Consider the following 20,224-nt stretch of genomic DNA (forward strand, 5'->3'; position numbering starts at 1 on the left):
ATCAAATTCCCGTGTATCCTCAAGAACACTTTGCTTATCATAAGAGACCGTTTTCGCCCGTCCTTTGCCTCAAAAGGATTGGGCTACCTTGCTGCACCTTTGTTACTACTATCGTTACTTGCTCGTTACGAATTATCTGCTATCAAACTACTCCACTACATACAATTTTAGCAGTTGCAGACAGTACCTTGCTGAAAAACACATATCATTTCCTTCTGGTCTTGTTGGGTTCGACACTCTTAGTTATTGAAAAGGCTACAATTGATCCCATATACTTGTGGGTCATCAGTATGTATTATTTCCAATAAGTCGTTGACTCGCTCTGTTGTTCCGGAGTACATAGTTTTAGTCTTCTTGCCCATGAGGCATGGTTCACAAGTATCAAATGATTCATAATCAAGTGATTCCAAAAGTCCATCTACATGGAGTTTCTTCATGTGCTTTACACTAATATGACCTAAATGGCAGTGCCACAAATACGTAGCACTATCATTATCAACTTTGCATCTTTTGGCATGAATTTTATTAATATGTGTATCACCACAATCGAGATTCAACAGAAATAGACCACTCTTCAAGGGTGCATGACCATAAAAGGTATTACTCATATAAATAGAACGACCATTATTCTCTAATTTAAATGAATAACCATCTCACACTAAACCAGATCCAGATATAATGTTCATGCTCAATGCTGGCACCAAGTAACAATTATTTAGGTCTAAAACTAATTCGAAGGTAGATGTAGAGCTAGTGTGCCAACGGTGATCACATCGACCTTGGAACCATTCCTGACCCACATTGTCACCTCGTCCTTAGCCAAACTTCATTTAATTCGTAGCTCCTATTTGAGTTACACATATGAGCAACCGAACCAGTATCAAATACCTAGGCGCTACTACGAGCATTAGTAAGGTACACATCAATAACATGTATATCAAATATACCTTTGTTCAATTTGCATCCTTCTTATCCGCCAAATACTTGGGGCAGTTCCGTTTCCAGTGACCAGTCCCTTTGTAGTAGAAGCACTCAATTTCAGGATTGGGTCCAGCTTTGGGCTTCTTCCCAGGAGTGGCGACTTGGTTGCTGTCGGTGTCAAAACCGGTGGATCTCGGGTAGGGGGTCCCGGTCTGTGCGTCTTAGGCTGATGGTAACAGGAAGCAAGGGACACAATGTTTACGCAAGTTCGGGCCCTCTCGATGGAGGTAAAACCCTACTTCCTGCTTGATTAATATTGAAGATATGAGTAGTACAAGAGTAGATCTACCACAAGATCGTAGAGGCTAAACCCTAAGAGCTAGCCTATGATGGTATGATTGTAATTGTGATCGGCCTTCTAAGGACCATCCTCTCCGGTTTATATAGACACCGGAGGGGGCTAGGGTTTACATGGAGTCGGTTACAAGGAAGGAAATATAATATCCGGATCGCCAAGCTTGTCTTCCACGCAAAGGAGAGTCCCAACCGGACACGGGCCGGAGTCTGTAGTGTTGTATCTCCATGCTCCAATAGTCCGGACGATGTATATAGTTGATAACCCACAAGTATAGGGGATCGCAACAGCTTTCGAGGGTAGAGTATTCAACCCAAATTTATTGATTCGACACAAGGGGAGCCAAAGAATATTCTTGAGTATTAGCAGTTGAGTTGTCAATTCAACCACACTTGGATAACTTAGTATCTGCAGCAACGTATTTAGTAGCAAAAGTGGTATGATAATAATGGTAATAGTAGCAACAGTAAGGATAAATGTTTTTGGGTTTTTGTAGTAATTCTAACAGTAGCAACGGAAAAGTAAATAAGCGAAGAACACTATATGAAAAGCTCGTAGGCGATGGATCAGTGATGGATAATTATGCCAGATGTGATTCCTCATGCAATAGTTATAACATAGGGTGATATAGAACTAGCTCCAGTTCATCAATGTAATGTAGGCATGTATTCCGTAAATAGCCATTCGTGCTTATGGAAAAGAACTTGCATGACATCTTTTGTCGTACCCTCCCGTGGCAGCGGGGTCCTAGCGGAAACTAAGGGATATTAAGGCCTCCTTTTAATAGAGAATCGGACCAAAGCATTAACACATGGTGAATACATGAACTCCTCAAACTACGGTCATCACCGAGAAGTGTCCCAATTATTGTCACTTCGGGGTTGTCGAATCATAACACATAATAGGTGACTATAGACTTGCAAGATAGGATCAAGAACACACAATATTGATAACAACATAATAGGTTCAGATCTGAAATCATGGCACTCGGGCCCTAGTGACAAGCATTAAGCATAGCAAAGTCATAGCAACATCAATCTCAGAACATAGTGGATACTAGGGATCAAACCCTAACAAAACTAACTTGATTACATGGTAAATCTCATCCAACCCATCACCGTCCAGCAAGCCTATGATGGAATTACTCACGCACGGCGGTGAGCATCATGAAATTGGTGATGGAGGATGGTTGATGATGACGACGGTGATGAATCCCCCTCTCCGGAGCCCCGAACGTACTCCAGACCAGCCCTCCCGAGAGAGATTAGGGCTTGGTGGCGGCTCCGTGTCGTAAAACGCGATGAAACTTCTTCCCTGATTTTTTTCTCCACGAGACAGTATATATGGTGTTGTTGTTGAGGTCGGAGGAGGTCCAGGGGGCTCACGAGATAGGAGGGCGCACCCTAGGGGGGGCGCCCCCCTGTCTCGTGGTTAGCCCGTAGGCCCCTGGCCTTGATTCTTTCGCCAAAAATTCTTATTAAATCTGAAAAGTGCCTCCGTGGATTTCCAAGACATTCCGAGAACTTTTCTTTTCTACACATAAAATAACATCATGGCAGTTCTGCTGAAAACAGCGTCAGTCCGGGTTAGTTTCATTCAAATCATGCAAGTTAGAGTCCAAAACAAGGGCAAAAGTGTTTGGAAAAGTAGATACGTTGGAGACGTATCAACTCCCCCAAGCTTAAACCCTTGCTTGTCCTCAAGCAATTCAGTTGATAAACTGAAAGTGATAAAGAAAAAGTTTTAGAAACTCTGTTTGCTCTTGTTGTTGTAAACATGAAAAGCCAGCATTCAAGTTTCAGCAAATATTACGAACTAACCATACTCATAGTAACACATAGGTCTCACAATTACTCACATCAATAGCATAATAAGCTAGCGAGCCATAATAATAAAACTCGGATGACAACACTTTCTCAAAACAATCATAACATGATATAACAAAATGGTATCTCGCTAGCCCTTTCTGAGACCGCAAAACATAAATGCAGAGCACCTTTAAAGATCAAGGAGTGACTAAACATTGTAATTCATGGTAAAAGAGATCCAGTCAAGTCATACACAATATAAATCAATAATAATGAATGCAAATGACAGTGTGCTCTCCAGCGGGTGCTTTTAATAAGAAGTATGATGACTCAATACAAAAGTAAATAGATAGGCCCTTCGCAAAGGGAAGCAGGGATTTGTGGAGGTGCCAGAGCTCGATTTTAAAATGGAGATTGAATAACATTTTCAGCGGCATACTTTCGCTGTCAACGCAACACCTATGAGATGGTTGTATCTTCCACACGAAATGCATTATAGGCAGTTCCCAAACAGAATGGTAAAGGTTTATACTCCCCCAACCACCAACAAGCATCAATCCATGGCTTGCTCGAAACAACGAGTGACTCCAACATACAACAGCCCTGGGGAGTTTTGTTTAATTATTTTGATTTGCTTTGATCTTTTTGGATCATGGGACTGGGCATCCCGGTTACCGGCCCTTTCTCGTGAATGAGGAGCGGAGTCCACTCCTCTTGAGAATAACCCACCTAGCATGGAAGATATAGGCAGCCCTAGTTGTAACATGAGCTGCTCGAGCATACAAAATAGAATTTCTTTTGAAGGTTTGGAGTTTGGCACATACAAATTTACTTGGAACGGCAGGTAGATACCGCATATAGGTAGGTACAGTGGACTCATATGGAACAACTTTGGGGTTTAAGGAGTTTGGATGCACAAGCAGTATTCCTGCTTAGTACAGGTGAAGGCTAGCAAAATACTAGGAAGCGACCAACTGAGAGAGCGACAACAGTCGTAAGCATGCATTAAAATTAATTCACAACGAGTATAAGCATGAGTAGGATATAATCCACCATGAACATAAATATCGTGAAGGCTATGTTGATTTGATTCAACTAGATGCGTGAACATGTGCCAAGTCGAGTCACTAGATTCATTCAAAGGAGGATACCATCCCATCATACCACATCATAATCATTCTAATAGCATGTTGGCACGCAAGGTAAACCATTATAACTCATAGCTAATCAAGCATGGCACAAGTAACTATAATCTCTAAATGTCATTGCAAATATGTTTACTTCATAATAGCTGACTCAGGAACGATGAACTCATCATATTTACAAAAACGAGAGAGGTTGAGTTCATACCAGCTTTTCTCATCCCAATAAGTCCATCATATATCGTCATTATTGCCTTTTAGTCGGACGACTGAACGATGTGTATAATAATAAGAGTGTATGTGCATTGGACTAAGCCGGAATCTGCAAGCATTCAACTCAAAAGAGAAGACAAATAATATGGGCTCTATGTTAAATAAATAATCATGCATATGAGAGCCACTAAACATTTTCAATATGGTCTTCTCGACCCCTAAAGGAAAGAAAAGAAAATAAAACTATTTACACGGAAAAGCTCCCAACAAGTAAAAAGAAGAACTAGAAATCTTTTTGGATTTTCTTTTTAATTTCTACTACAAGCATGGAAATGAAACTAACTAATTTTTTTGGTTTTTTTTCAAGGTTTATCAAACACACAAGAAGAAAACTAGAAAAAGGAATTTAAACTAGCATGGATGATACAATGAAAGAGTATGAGCACCGACGACTAGTGTGTGAACATGAATGTAAAGTCGGTGAGAAATACGTACTCCCCCAAGCTTAGGCTTTTGGCCTAAGTTGGTCTAGTACCAGGGACCGCCGCTACTCTCCCCGGTATAATGAGAGGAGGTGTAATCAGGATACCACTGACTGGTCATCTCCGGATCCCACTGGATAGATGATGCACGATAAGGGTCCAGTTCAGGTTCCGGCTCAGGTTCAGGTTCTGGAGTAAAAGCTTGGGCTCGATGATTGTTCACCGCTAACGGTGTGACGAGAAATTTTTCTGCAAGCAAATCAAACAACATAGGCGCATGAAAAATAATAATCTCAAAGTGTTTCTTATTGAATCTAAGTTTATACAAGAGCATCCTATCTTCGTTGTCAACAATAAACTTATGTGCTACCATGCTCTTGTAATCTAAAATGTGAGGAGGCAATGTTGTCTCCTCTTCCACATGGTGCCTAATGGGTATCTGAAAATGTTTAGCAAGACGTGAAGCATAGATACCTCCAAATATGGGGCCTTTTGTACGATTAAGGGCTAGCCGTTTAGCAATGACGACACCCATATTAAAACTATTGTCTCTAAGCAAAGCATGTTGAAGAATGATAATATCAGGAACGCTCAAGTTTCCACTATTTCCACGACCAATCAAGCATCTACTAGCAAATATGGCAAAGTAGCGTAAAACAGGAAAGTGTATGCTAGAGACTTTTGCTTCGGAACCCTTGTTTGGCTCCTCTACAGTGATAGTATTAACAAAGCCAGCCACATCTTCACGATGGGGTTCCTCTAATTCTACCTCATAAGGTATCCCACATACCACGCAAAAATGACGTAAGACATTTCTTTGAACTCATCATATAAGTGAAATGATACTGCAGGCGATGACTTCTTAGGATAAAAATAAAAGTTTTGCTCGAAAGTATTGGTGAGTAAGAGAGATACTGATAGATTCGGTCGTTGATGAAACCGGTGAGGCCTGCAGTCTCGATTAAAGCATGAAAGTCTTCATGAATTCCGGCCTCTTTCTAGAAATCATCACATGGCCATTCACACAGTCGTACTTCCATTAGGCGAGGTAGATTATACTTGGCTTTTTCCTTCTCTTTAGCTTGTTTTTCCTGGGAGCTTTGGCTAGAAGAGCCCCTCAAAAGTTTCCTCAATATTTTTCTGAAAATTTCTGAAATTTTTAGTAACTTCAAAATAAAAATGCATAAAACTAAACAAGATTGATAGCAACTACTCCTACAAGTGCCTAGAGCCCATATCATTCCTTAGAATTACTTGGAACCTCAAAAATTTAACATGCAAGCTCAAGAACAGGGTCACCAAGACAGCAAGGATTTGTAATGAATAAATCACTAGAACAAAAACTAATTGGACCAATGGAGGAGTCACATACCAAGCAACAATCTCCCAAAGTAGTTTTGTGAATGGAGCTTTGAGCAAAGAGATCGAAAATGGCAGCAAAACGAGCTAGAACTCATGCTTGAGCTGGATGGGGTTTTTTTGGGTAGAAGATAGAGTGTGGAGGTGCTGGCATAAGTGGAGGGGAGCCACCAGGGGCCCACGAGACAGGGGGCGCACCCTACAGGGGGGCGCCCTCCTCTATCATGGCCTGGTGCTGGCCCCTCCTGCAGTGTTTTCAGTGCCTAAAATCCTCAAATAATCCAGAAAAAATCATACTAAATTTGCAAGGCATTTGGAGCACTTTTTTTACAACTATTTTTTAATGCACGGATAATTCAGAAAACAGACGGATAAGACTATTTCGCTTTATTTAATCTAAAAACCAGAAAGTAAATAGAGGGTACAGAAGGTTGTGCCTTCTAGTTTCATCCATCTCGTGGTCATCAAAATGAACCCGCTAACAAGGTTGATCAAGTCTTGTTAACAAACTCATTCCGAATAACACGGAACCGGAGAAATTTCGAATAACACTAAGTTACCTTAACGGGGATATGAAAATCCCCAACAATAAGAATATCATACTTTTTCTTTACATTAGGGAGAGGAAATTCAAAATCTCCAAAAATGATAGTTGGAACTTTTTTAATAGAATTGATGCTATGAACTTGAGATTGTTTCCTCGGAAAGTGTACCGTATGCTCATTGCCATTAACATGAAAAATGACATTACCTTTGTTGCAATCAATAACAACCCCTGCAGTATTAAGAAAAGGTCTACCAAGGATAATAGACATACTATCGTCCTCGGGAATATCAAGAATAACAAAGTCCGTTAAGATAGTGACATTTGCAACTACAATAGGCACATCCTCACAAATACCGATAGGTATAGCAGTTGATTTATCAGCCATTTGCAAAGATATTTCAGTAGGTGTCAACTTATTCAATTCAAGTCTACGATATAAAGAGAGAGGCATAACACTAACAACGGCTCCAAGATCACATAAAGCAGTTCTAACATAATTTCTTTTAATGGAGCATGGCATAGTTGGAACACCCGGATCTCCAAGTTTCTTTGGTATTCCACCCTTAAAAGTGTAATCATTTCAGCAAGCATGGTGGAAATTTCAGCTTCCAGTATCTTTCTTTTATTTGTGATGATATCCTTCATATACTTAGCATAAGGATTAACTTTAAGCATATCAGTTAAGCGCATACGTAAGAAAATAGGTCTAATCATTTCAGCAAAGCGCTCAAAATCCTCATCATCCTTTGACTTGGATGGTTTAGGAGGAAAGGGCATGGGTTTCTGAACCCATGGTTTTCTTTCTTTACCGTGCTTCCTAGCAACAAAATCTCTCTTATCATAATGTTGATTCTTTGATTGTGGGTTATCAAGATCGACAGTAGGTTCAACCTCTACATCATTGTTATTACTAGGTTGAGCATCTACATGAACATCATTATTAGCATTATCATCAGGTTCATGTTCATCTCCGGATTGTGTTTCAGCATCAGAGATGGAAGTATCATTGGGATTCTCAAGTGTTTCTGCATTAGGTTCACTAGAAGTTTGCAAAGTCCTATCATTCTTCTTTTTCTTCTTCTTAGAAGAACTAGGAACAGCTAGATTATTATTCTGAGAATCTTGTTCAATTCTTTTAGGATGGCCTTCAGGATACAAAGGTTCCCGAGTCATTCTACCAGTTCTAGTAGCCACTCTAACGGCGAAGTCATTTTTATTATTCAATTCATCAAGCAAATCGTTTTGAGATTTGTGTACTTGCTCAACTTGAGTAGCAACAATAGAAGCATATTTGCTAACGCGGTGAAGTTCATCTTTAACTCTAGCCAGATTATCACCTACGCGTCCTATCTCGAAAGCATTATTCTTTAACTCTCTACCAACATAAGCATTAAAACTTTCTTGTCTAGCCATAAAGTCATCAAATTCATCTAAGCATGGGATATGAAATTTAGTAGAGGGTATTTCAACTTTATCATATCTATAGAGAGAATTTACCTTTACTACCTGTGTCGGGTTATCAAGACAATGTGGTTCTTCAGGCGGTAAATTAAGACCATGTATATCTTCAATAGGTGGTAAATTCTTAACATCTTTAGCTTTAATACCTTTTTCTTTCATTGATTTCTTTGCCTCTTGCATATCTTCAGGACTGAGAAATAAAACACCTCTCTTCTTCGGAGTGGGTTTAGGAATAGGCTCAGGAGTTGGCTCAATTGGTTCAGGAATTACTTCAGGAACTGGCTCGGGAAGAGTCAAATTATTTTCATTAGTCAGCATATTATTCAATAATATTTTAGCTTTTATCGACCGTTCTTTCCCTGAAAACACAACCAGCACAACTATCCAAGTGGTCCTTGGAAGCATCGGTTAGTCCATTATAAAAGATATCAAGTATTTCATTTTTCTTAAGAGGATGATCAGGCAAAGCATTAAGTAACCGGAGAAGCCTCCTCCAATCTTGTGGGAGACTCTCTTCTTTGATTCGCACAAAATTATATATTTCCCGCAAGGCAGCTTGTTTCTTATGAGCAGGGAAATATTTAGCAGAGAAAAATCATATCCTGGGGACTACGCACACAACCAGGAGCAAGAGAATTATACCAAGTCTTAGCATCACCCTTTAATGAGAATGGGAATATCTTAAGGATATATAAATAGCGAGACTTCTCATCATGAGTAAACAGGGTGGCTATATCATTCAACTTGGTAAGATGTGCGACAACAGTTTCAGATTCAAGGCCATAAAAAGGATCAGATTCAACTAAAGTAATAATATCAGGATCAACAGAGAATTCATAATCCTTATCAGTAACACAGATAGGTGAAGTAGCAAAAGTAAGATCGGGTTTCATTCTAGCATTAAGAGACTGCTGCTTCCATTTAGCTAATAATTTCTTAAGATCATTTCTATCATTGCAAGCAAGAATTTCCATAGAAGTTGCTTCATGCATAACATAACCCTTAGGAACAACAGGTAAAACATAATCATTGGGGGAACATTCATCATCACTATCATCAATAATAGGTTCTTCAATATTTTCATTCCCCCTAACTCTAGCAAGTTGTTCATCCAAAAATTCACCTAATGGCAAAGTAGTATCACGCACAGAAGTAGTTTCATCATGCATAGCAGAAGTGGCATCATCAATAACATGCGACATATCAGAATTCATAGCAGTAGCAAGTTTAGGTGTCGCAAGCCTACAAATAATGGAAGGAGAATCTAGTGCAGAGCTAGATGGCAGTTCCTTACCTCCCCTCGTAGTTGAGGGCAAAATGTTGGTCTTAGCATCTTTCAAGTTCTTCATAGTGATCAACAGATATAAATCCCAAGTGACTCAGAGAATAGAGCTATGCTCCCCGCCAACGGCGCCAGAAATTAGTCTTGATAACCCACAAGTATAGGGGATCGCAACAGCTTTCAAGGGTAGAGTATTCAACCCAAATTTATTGATTCGACACAAGGGGAGCCAAAGAATATTCTTGAGTATTAGCAGTTGAGTTGTCAATAATGTTAAAAGTAGCAAAAGTATCTGCAGCAAAGTATTTAGTAGCAAAAGTGATATGATAATAATGTTAAAAGTAGCAAAAATAAGGATAAATGTTTTTGGGTTTTTGTAGTAATTCTAACAGTAGCAATGAAAAAGTAAATAAGCAAAGAACACTATATGAAAAGCTCGTAGGCAATGGATCAGTGATGGATAATTATGCCGGATGCGATTCCTCATGCAATAGTTATAACATAGGGTGATATAAAACTAGCTCCAGTTCATCAACGTAATGTAGGCATGTATTCCATAAATAGTCATACGTGCTTATGGAAAAGAACTTGCATGACATCTTTTGTCCTACGCTCCCGTGGCAGCGGGGTCCTAGTGGAAACTAAGGGATATTAAGGCCTCCTTTTAATAGAGAACCGAACCAAAGCATTAACACATGGTGAATACATGAACTCCTCAAACTACGGTCATCACTGAGAAGTGTCCCGATTATTTTCACTTCGGGGTTGTCGGATCATAACACATAATAGGTGACTATAGACTTGCAAGATAGGATCAAGAACACACATATATTGATGAAAACATAATAGGTTTAGATCTGAAATCATGGCACTCGGGCCCTAGTGACAAGCATTAAGCATAGCAAAGTCATAGCAACATAAATCTCAGAACATAGTGGATACTAGGGATCAAACCCTAACAAAACTAACTTGATTACATGGTAAATCTCATCCAACCCATCACCGTCCAGCAAGCCTACGATGGAATTACTCACGGACGGCGGTGAGCATCATGAAATTGGTGATGGAGGATGGTTGATGATGACGACGGCGACGAATCTCCCTCTCCGGAGCCCTGAACGGACTCCAGATCAGCCCTCCCGAGAGAGATTAGAGCTTGGCGGCGGCTCCGTGTCGTAAAACGCGATGAAACTTTTTCCCTGATTTTTTTCTTCGCGAGACGGTATATATGGAGTTGGAGTTGAGGTCGGAGGAGGTCCAGGGGGCCCCCGAGATTGGAGGGCGCGCCCGCCTGTCTCGTAGTCAGCCCGTGGCCCCCCTGGCCTTGATTCTTTCGCCAAAAATTCTTATTAAATCTGAAAAGTGCCTCCGTGGATTTCCAGGACATTCCGAGAACTTTTCTTTTCTACACATAAAAAAACATCATGGCAGTTCTGCTGAAAACAGCGTCAGTCCGGGTTAGTTTCATTCAAATCATGCAAGTTAGAGTCCAAAACAAGGGCAAAAGTGTTTGTAAAAGTAGATACGTTCGAGGCGTATCAATAGTCCGGCTGTCCGGATACCCCCTAATCCAGGACTCCCTCAGTAGCCCTTGAACCAGGCTTCAATGACGGTGAGTCTGGCGCGCTGTCTTGTCTTCGGCATTGCAAGGCGGGTTCCTCCTTCCGAATAATCCAAGGTTATTATCGAACATGTAGACCGTGTCCGGATCTGAAAAAATGATCTTCACATACCACCGTAGGGAGAATGATACTTCAGCTGACAACTTTTTAGACGACGTGATATGTCCTTATGGTCGATTCATTATTCGAACCGTTTTCCCACAACCAGCCATAGCGCGTATTGTGAGGCGGTTTCCTTGACATGTCTTGTCAAAGCAGAGATCGTGTCCCCTTATCACATGATTCTCATTAATACGGGTATGGGTAATCCCATCGTGCCATCAATCGTGGCGCTTGGGAAGTAAGCGATTCTCAACGGGCAAGTGGGGAGGCGCACCACTTTCGTGGTCTCTACAAAGGGATAAAGGACCCTCATTTTCACCCACGCCCTCCTCCTCCCTTGCTCATCCTCACCTCCCCGAGCTTCAGCACCCTAGTACAAGTCTGCTCCGCACAGCTAAACATGCCCGGAGCAGGAGGCAAGTGGGTGGCCTCTATTGTGAAGGAGAAGAATATCGTGAATCTTCGGGCGGCCGGATACTTGGCCGCAGACACAGCGCACCAGCTACCAGACGACGGGCAGGTCATTCCAACTCCAGGACCCCACGAGAGGTTCGTGTTTCTCGCCCACTTCGTCCATGGACTGGGGTTTCCACTTCACCCCTTCGTCTGTGGGCTCATGTTCTACTACGGGCTAAATTTCCATGATCTAGCCCCGAACTTCGTCCTCAACATCTTGGCGTTCATCATCGTATGCGAGGCCTTCCTCCGCATCAAGCCTCATTTCGACTTGTGGCTGCAAATCTTCTGCGTGAAGCTGAAGATCGTGAGCGGCCAACAAGCGGAGTGCGGAGGAGCCATGTTGGGCAAGATGCCTAAAGTCACCTGGCTTTACGGTTCCTTTGCGGAAACCGTGAAGGGGTGGCAGTCGGGGTGGTTCTACATCACCGAGCCGCGTGACGCCAACTGGGCGGCGGCCCCCGAGTTCCGATCCGGAACCCCCATGCGGCTCACCTCCTGGGAACAGAAGGGCCTATTATGGGGCGAATCTATAGAGCTGACCGGACTCCAAAACTGCATCAAGGGCATGAAGGACAAGAACATCAAGCTTGTCAATGTGATCCAGGTCATGCTTGTTCGCCGGATTCTACCATGACAAAGGCGGGCGTTCAATCTGTGGGAGTTCGTGCCGGCCGAACACCAGGCTTCAGAGGCTCTACGGCATGAAGCACAAAAATGCGTGGAAGGCGTTGTTCAAGGCCTCCGAAGTACCTCCTCACATATCCGAGGACCGTGGGCTCCATGCCGCACGGTCCCCTAGTCAGGTGAGTTCTCAGGCTGCCACCGGATTCGGTTCTTCCCAATATATTCATGGGCGAGCCTTAAGTAATTGTGCATATTTGTTCAGGATTATGTGGAGACAGCGGAGCGGATTGACTGTCCGGCTCCACTGCCAAAAAGCCCAACTAATGCTCTCCTAACGGAGATGCTAGTCCCGGCGCCCTACAAGGGGCCGGAGAAGAAGGTCGATAAGAAGGCCCCGGGGATCCAAAAGGGTCTCTGACATAAGGTTGTGCCAGAAGCCTCGTCCGAAGACGACGAGGCACACTCCTCCCCCGAAGGGGAAGAAGAAGAAGAGGAGGCCACCCCATCCGGAAAGGACGAGGGGACTGGGAGGGCGGACCAGGGGGCCAGGAGAGTCCCCTGGCGCAAGGCCGTCGTACCCTCGTTGTCCGATGATGACGAGGCAGATTCCTCCCGCGGAGGCGGGGGGAAACAAGAAGAAACTCCACCTCCCCGTATTGGGGGGGGGGAGAAAAATAGGAAGGCCGCCCCGAAAGGGGAGGCTGGGACGTCCAAGAAGGGAAAGGCGTCCCTTCTGGACTACTCCGCCGCCGTCGCTGATAGCGAGGAGGGGTGGCTGCCCAGGAAGAAGCCCCTAGTGCGATCGTAAGTATCGGCACTCCATCATAATTTTGCTTCATAGTTTTGTTATAACGTCGAACTTGTATGCAGTCCGGCCAGGGTCCATCCCGAGGTGTCGTCTTCAGACGGGTCCTTGAGTTATTCGGCAATGAACTCACTTCCCATGGCCACTACTCCTCAACCTGTGGATGACACCGAGGTGTTGTCCCAAAGGCTCCCAGAGCGGGGTTAGGTGGATCAGGAGGCGCCCCAAGGCGGCATTCCAAACGTCGGACACGCGGGGTTCAAGATCCCCGCGGATTGTGTTGGTGAGAGCCGTAGTAAGCCGGACTCTCAGTCGAACACTGTTCCGGAACCTCTCATGGTTCCAGACTCAGGCGGGCAGCCCCTCGTTAAGGAGGGCGAGCCATCTGTGCCGAGGACTTCCGCTACGCCCGAGGCATCGGATTTTCTGCTGGAAGCACTTCGAGGCGCTTCCATGGATGAAGAGCACCGTATTCTTATGAGTGCGGTGGTTCAGAAGGTTTTGTCCGCCAAGAGCGGAATAACCGAAGCTTGCACCAGCCTACTAACATGCTTTGAGGTAAGTAGTAAAAATGTGTGAAATTACCACCCGATAGGTAGTAGCCCCAGATACTCTGTTTGGTGTTCGGAAAGAAAGACCAAACGAAGGGTCAATTATAATCCACAGGAGTCTAACAATGAGTTTGAATGTGAATAAACAGGTTGTGCTCCTTGCCGCTGCTGTTTGTACGGCCGAGATCGCTGGACTAAAACGGGACCTGGAGCAGGCGCAGGGAGAGCTCGACCTCACGAGGAGGCAGCTCGAAGAGAGCAAAGGTGAATGATTCCCCTTTCTCATACATTGAATGATAGATAAAATTGGTTATTCTAACAATGAAGCATCGTGATTTGGTGACAGAGGCCACTACCGAAGTGGCGTCTCTCAAGGAAGCGTTGTCCGAGGCCGAACACAAGGAGGCCTTGGAAAGCAAGGAGCGCGAAAAGCAAGATGCTAGAGTGGGAGAAGTACAACAAGAGCTCCAGGATCTCGGCAAGAAGTTCGAGGCTATGGAGCATGAGCTTAAGGCGAAAGAGGACGAGCTTACGAAGGCCCTTTCAAGTATAAAAGATGCCAAGGCCGAAGCCGAGAAGGCACAACAGGAAATCCTGGAGGCCAAAAAGATAGCGGCGGGTAAGAAATTCTTTATGCAAAGCAAACATGTGGAGGAGGTGTTTCTTTTACTTACCCGAGTCCGGAGCTCTCCAGGGGCATTCGCAGATCTGCCACGCAGCGTATCAGATGCCACGGAGTTCTACCGTGCCCAGGAGGGGAGCTCAACGGAGAAGCTGTTCTGGTCCCAGTATGCTGGGGCCGAACATCCAACTCCTCTGAGTGATTAGCTGAAGCAGTTGGTCGAACTCCACAGGGCGACCGAAGTGGCTATGAAGGATTTCATAGTCCGGATGTGGCGTGGTGAGCCCCTGCCCACCAGCTACTTCAGCCTGATCAAGCGGATGGTGAATGCCTGTCCACGACTAGAAGTCATCAAGCGATCCGTTTGCATTGAGGGTGCCCGTCAGGCCTTTGCCCGTGCGAAGGTGCATTGGGGCAAGCTAGATGCGGAGAAGCTAGTGAAGGACGTGCCGCCGGAGGGCAAGGCGCATCGCTATCCGGAGAAGTATTATGATGGCGTTATGAAGGGCGCTCGCCTCGTGGCCGATGAATGTACCAGGGACATAATTTTAGAATGAATTCACTTCTGTCATGTTTTTAATTTAAAGACGAAGTTACTTGCTTTATGTAGTGCTTTTGTTATTTAAAATATTACCTTCTATGCGGCTGTTTATAAAATTCTGAAAGTAGGCCAGTCGTCGGCTTCCGCCCCCATGTAACTAGTACTGGGGTGTTCGTGGAAAACCCGGACACTCTTTATCCAAATGTTTGGTCCCTTAAGGAGGTGTCCAGCGCAGCGAACAAGGCAATCGGACTATGCGGCTTTATAACCTTCACTTAGCCATAGAAGTGTACAATTTTAAATTTCGGCGAAGCCCCTAGAATCCGGAAGACTGAATTGGGCTGCTATATACGCCTAAATCGGACGAAGCCGAATTATCGCCTAAAGAAGAAAAATCTTTAAGGATTTTAAGACCTCTCGAATAGCGACCAGCTCTCGCCACATCATGCTGGTTAATTTTCGGCTTTCTCTACTGAGGTGCTCGTCCGGAAGAACCGGGGCACAATCGCAGTAGTTCTCCCTGCGCTACCTTAGCCGATATAACGGAACGTAAGGCACCAAAACAAGGGAGCCGGGCTATCCCAACTGTAGACCCAAGACATGATTCGGAGCTGATGCATATAATGTTATAAGTTCGGGGTGCCGCACCGTTGAAAGTGTTCGGACTTGTCTTGCCGTATTATGGGGCGCCATAAGAAGTCCCTGGCAAACTGAAGGTACCAAGGTGTACGGATGCAATATCAAATAGATATTTGTAAGAAAAAATGCTCAATTAAGAATAATAAGTTGACGCTATATATGATCTCCAATTGATGAATAATATGCTTAAGCATATGTTTACAATGAATGCATTAAGCGGAGATAAATAGGATTATTTGACATACCCTATCCAGGGGCAGGCTACGAAGAAATATATAAAGCAGGTATAGCGATCATAAATAGATTCCACCTGGGTATTTCCTTCTATGCGCAAAGCATGTTGCCTCCATGGCTTTCTCGTAAGTCCGACAATCCGGCTCTTCTGGAGAGGCTGCACTAAAGCAATGTCCTGAAAGGTGAAAGGAAAGGTTACAAAGGTATGAGGCGCTGATACCACACTGTTGACTGAGCCACTGCTGCGCCTCCGCCTATGCCCATGGTATTTTAAGTGCATAATTGTGTACGTGTGGCACGAATGCTTCTTTGATGGGCTTTGAGAGGAGGCCGGACTGCTAGTCGTGCTCTTGGTGTGCTTGGTGATCCTGTTGTGGGGTGCTCCGACCTCGCTTGACGGTGCTTGAGGTTGTCGTCGCCGGATTGGTGGTTTGCCGGAGGAGGCTGCATTGTACTTCTGCCGCAAGGGCTGCAGTATGCTCTTCTGTACGGAGAGAGCGGTCCATATTTCCATTGACTATTATGACCCCACACGGGCCTGGCATCTTGAGCTTGAGGTATGCATAGTGTGGTACCGCATTGAATCTAGCGAATGTAGTTCGTCCGAGCAGCGCGTGGTAACCACTACGGAAAGGGACGATATCAAAGATTAACTCCTCGCTTTGGAAGTTGTACGGAGATCCGAAGACCACTTCCAATGTTATAGAGTCCGTACAACGGGCCTCTACTCCAGGAATTACACCTTTAAAGGTGGTTTTGGTGGGCTTGATCCTTGAAGGATCGATGCCCATTTTGCGCACTGTATCCTGGTAAAGCAGGTTCAGGCTGCTGCCGCCGTCCATAAGGACTCGCGTGAGGTGGAATCCGTCGATGATTGGGTCTAAGACCAATGCGGCTGAGCCGCCATGACGGATGCTAGTAGGATGATCCCTACGATCAAAGGTGATCAGATAAGCTGACCATGGGTTGAATGTGGGGATGACTGGCTCCATCGCGTAGACGTCCCGTAGTGCTCGGTTCCATTCTTGCTTGGGGATGTGAGTGGCGTAGATCATGTTGACCGTTTTCACCTGGGGGGAAATTTCTTCTGTCCCCCCGTGTTCGGACGCCGGGGCTCCTCGTAATCGTCGCTGTGCAGCCCCTTGTCCTTGTTTTCGGTGTTTATTTTGCCAGCCTGTTTAAATACCCAGCAGTCTCTATTGGTGTGGTTGGCTGGCTTGTCCGGGGTGCCATGAATTTGGCACGAGCACTCCAGTATACGGTCTAGACTGGACGGTCCCTGATTGTTTCTTTTGAATGGCTTCTTCCGCTGACAGGATTTGGATCCGCTAAATCCGGCATTGAACGCCGTGTCTTCGGTATTGTCGCCGCTGTTCCGTCGCTTGTGTCTGTTGTGTCGTAGCTTGCCATTATTGTCACAGACATCTGAAGTGCCAGAATGTGGTGTAGTGCTGCTACGAGCCAACCACCTGTCCTCGCCCACGCAAAAGCGGGTCATTAGTGTCGTGGGAGCTGCCATGGACTTGGGTTTCTCCTGGCCGAGGTGTCGGGCGAGCCACTCGTCATGGATATTATGCTTGAAGGTCCGCCAGGGTGTCGGCGTCCGGATAGTCAACTATTTGGTTCTTTTTAGTTAGGAACCGAGTCCAGAATTTCCTGGCTGATTCTCCGAGCTATTGAGTAATGTGGCTCAAGTCATCGGTATCCGGAGGTCGCACATATGTGCCCTGGAAGTTGTCAAGAAATGCGTCTTCCAGGTTTTCCCAACTGCCAATGGAATTTGCGGGCAGGCTGTTTAGCCAGTGCCGGGCAGGTCCTTTGAGCTTAAGGGGAAGATACTTGATGGCATGTAGATCGTCTCTGCGGGCCATGTGGATGTGGAGAAGGAAATCTTCAATCCATACCACGGTGTCTGTTGTGCCATCGTATGATTCGATGTTTACGGGTTTGAACCCTTCAGGGAATTCATGATCCATCACTTCATCGGTGAAGCAGAGGGGATGTGCGGCGCCTCTGTGCCGGGCTATGTCGCGATGCAGTCCGACTGCGTCTGCCTAGTTATGTTCGGCCCGGCCGGATTTGCTGTTAGTGTATCTGGTATGACGGTCATTGTCATGTGCTGCAGCGCGCCCCTGTGATCCGTAGATCGATCTTGGTTGTCCTGTGGTGTTATCCAGTCTATCGCGCAGGTCCTGAGTATTGCCCCGAGCCGTAGTAAACTGGCACGGGGGTGCAGGCTAGTATTCGGGCTGATATGCCGTTTTATCCCGACCTCGAGGTGGCCGGTCAGCCGTGTGGTGCTCGAGTCCATATTCCTCGGCTGCCAGGACTTCTGTCCATCTATCTGTGAGCAGGTCTTGATTAGCTTGAAGCTGCTGCTGCTTCTTCTTCAGGCTTCTCACAGTGGAAATAAGCCGGCGCTTGAAGCGCTCCTGCTCCGTGGGGTCCTCGAGCACGCCGAACTCGTCGTCGCCAAGGCTAATCTCGTCTTCGGAGGAGGGCATGTAGTTGTCCTCCTCCGGATGCCCGTTCGTCGCCTGTTTGTCTGGGCTGTCCTTCCCATCTTCCTGCTCGGCCTGCTCGAAGGTGGGCAGATCGGGGTTGTATTCATCGTCGGCACCGTCCGGATTGTTTTCGTCTCCGGTGCCGGTATTGCCTTGGCGGGGCTTGGAGCGGCGCTGGCAATGCCCATGCTTTGATTTCTTCTTGGAGGGCTTATCCTCCGTTGCCTGATCGCCATTGGTTTCTTTCGGAGTGTCCACCATATATATATATCGTATGAAGAGGTGGCTGTCCACCGCCCTGTGAGAGGGTGGCTCCTGTACGTCTCCTGCATTGTCGTCCATACCGTGGATGTCTTCAAAGTCGAAGTCAAGCACGTCGGTTAAATCATTGATCGTGGCAATGAAGTGGGTGGTGGGTGGGCAGCGAATTCCTTTGTCACCTGCTTCCCACTCAAGCCGTACATAGTTCGGCCCCGATCCTCCTGACAAAGAGAGAGACTTTAATGAGTTTAGCATGTCGCCAAAGGGCGAGTGCTGAAAGATGTCCGCAACGGTAAGTTCCATTACCGGAGCCCAACCTGACTCGACTGGCTCGGGGGTATGCGGACCGGAACCGACAATCGGATACGATTCTGGGGACCCGGGATTACAGGTCTCCCCAGAGGTGAGACCTATGTGCGGCTCCATCGCCGATGAGTATGCGGCCTACGGGGCGGGGTCTACCCCTCCGTCCTTGGGCGACGCAACCTACTCCGGATTTAGATCTGGGGCTACTGCAGGGGTGATGTCCCGAGCATTGTCCGACGACAGGTCTAGGCCGTGCCCGTCGTGACTGTCCGGCGCTCCTTGCACAGGGCCAAATCCGTCGAAGATCAAGTCTCCGCGAATATCCGCAGTATATTTCAAGTTTCCGAACCTGATCTGGTGGCCAGGGGCGTAGCTGTCGATCTGCTCCATATGACCAGGTGAATTGGCCCGCAGTGCGAAGCTGCCGAACACAAAGATCTGTCCGGGGAGAAAAGTCTTGTCCTGGACCGGTTTGTTGGCGGTTGAAGACGCCATCAAGCCTCGAAGCGACGACACAAAGGAACTCTCAATGAAAGCACCAATGCCAGTGTGAAAACCGGCAGATCTCGGGTAGGGGATCTCGATCTGTGTGTCGTAGGCTGATGGTAATAGGAAGCAAGGGACACAATGTTTACCCAGGTTCGGGCCCTCTCGATGGAGGTAAAACCCTACTTCCTACTTGATTAATATTGAAGATATGAGTAGTACAAGAGTAGATCTAGCACGAGATCGTAGAGGCTAAACCCTAAGAGCTAGCCTATGATGGTATGATTGTAATTGTGATCGGCCTTCTAAGGACCATCCTCTCCGGTTTATATAGACACCAGAGAGGGCTAGGGTTTACATGGAGTCGGTTACAAGGAAGGAAATATAATGTCCGGATCACCAAGCTTGTCTTCCACGCAAAGGAGAGTCCCATCCGGACACGGGCCGGAGTCTTGAGTCTTGTATCTCCACGCCCCAATAGTCCAGACGATGTATATAGTCCGGCTGTCCGGATACCCCCTAATCCAGGACTCCCTGAGTTGCCATTCTTCTTGAAGTTCCCTTTCTTTCCCTTGCCCTTTTTCTTGAAACTAGTGGTCTTGTTAACCATCAAGACTTGATGCTCCTTCTTGATTTCTACCTCCGCAACTTTGAGCATTGTGAAGAGGTCAGGAATAGTCTTTTCCATCCCTTGCATATTATAGTTCATCATGAAGCCTTTGTAGCTTGGTGGAAGTGATTGGAGAACTCTGTCAATAACACTATCATCTGGAAGATTAACTCCCAGCTGAGTCAAGTGATTATGATATCCAGACATTCTGAGTATGTGTTCACTGACAGAACTATTCTCCTCCATCTTGCAGCTATATAACTTGTTGGAGACTTCATATCTCTCAAC

This window comes from Triticum dicoccoides, chromosome 2B (assembly GCF_002162155.2).
Source record: "Triticum dicoccoides isolate Atlit2015 ecotype Zavitan chromosome 2B, WEW_v2.0, whole genome shotgun sequence".
Classification (NCBI taxonomy): domain Eukaryota; kingdom Viridiplantae; phylum Streptophyta; class Magnoliopsida; order Poales; family Poaceae; genus Triticum; species Triticum dicoccoides.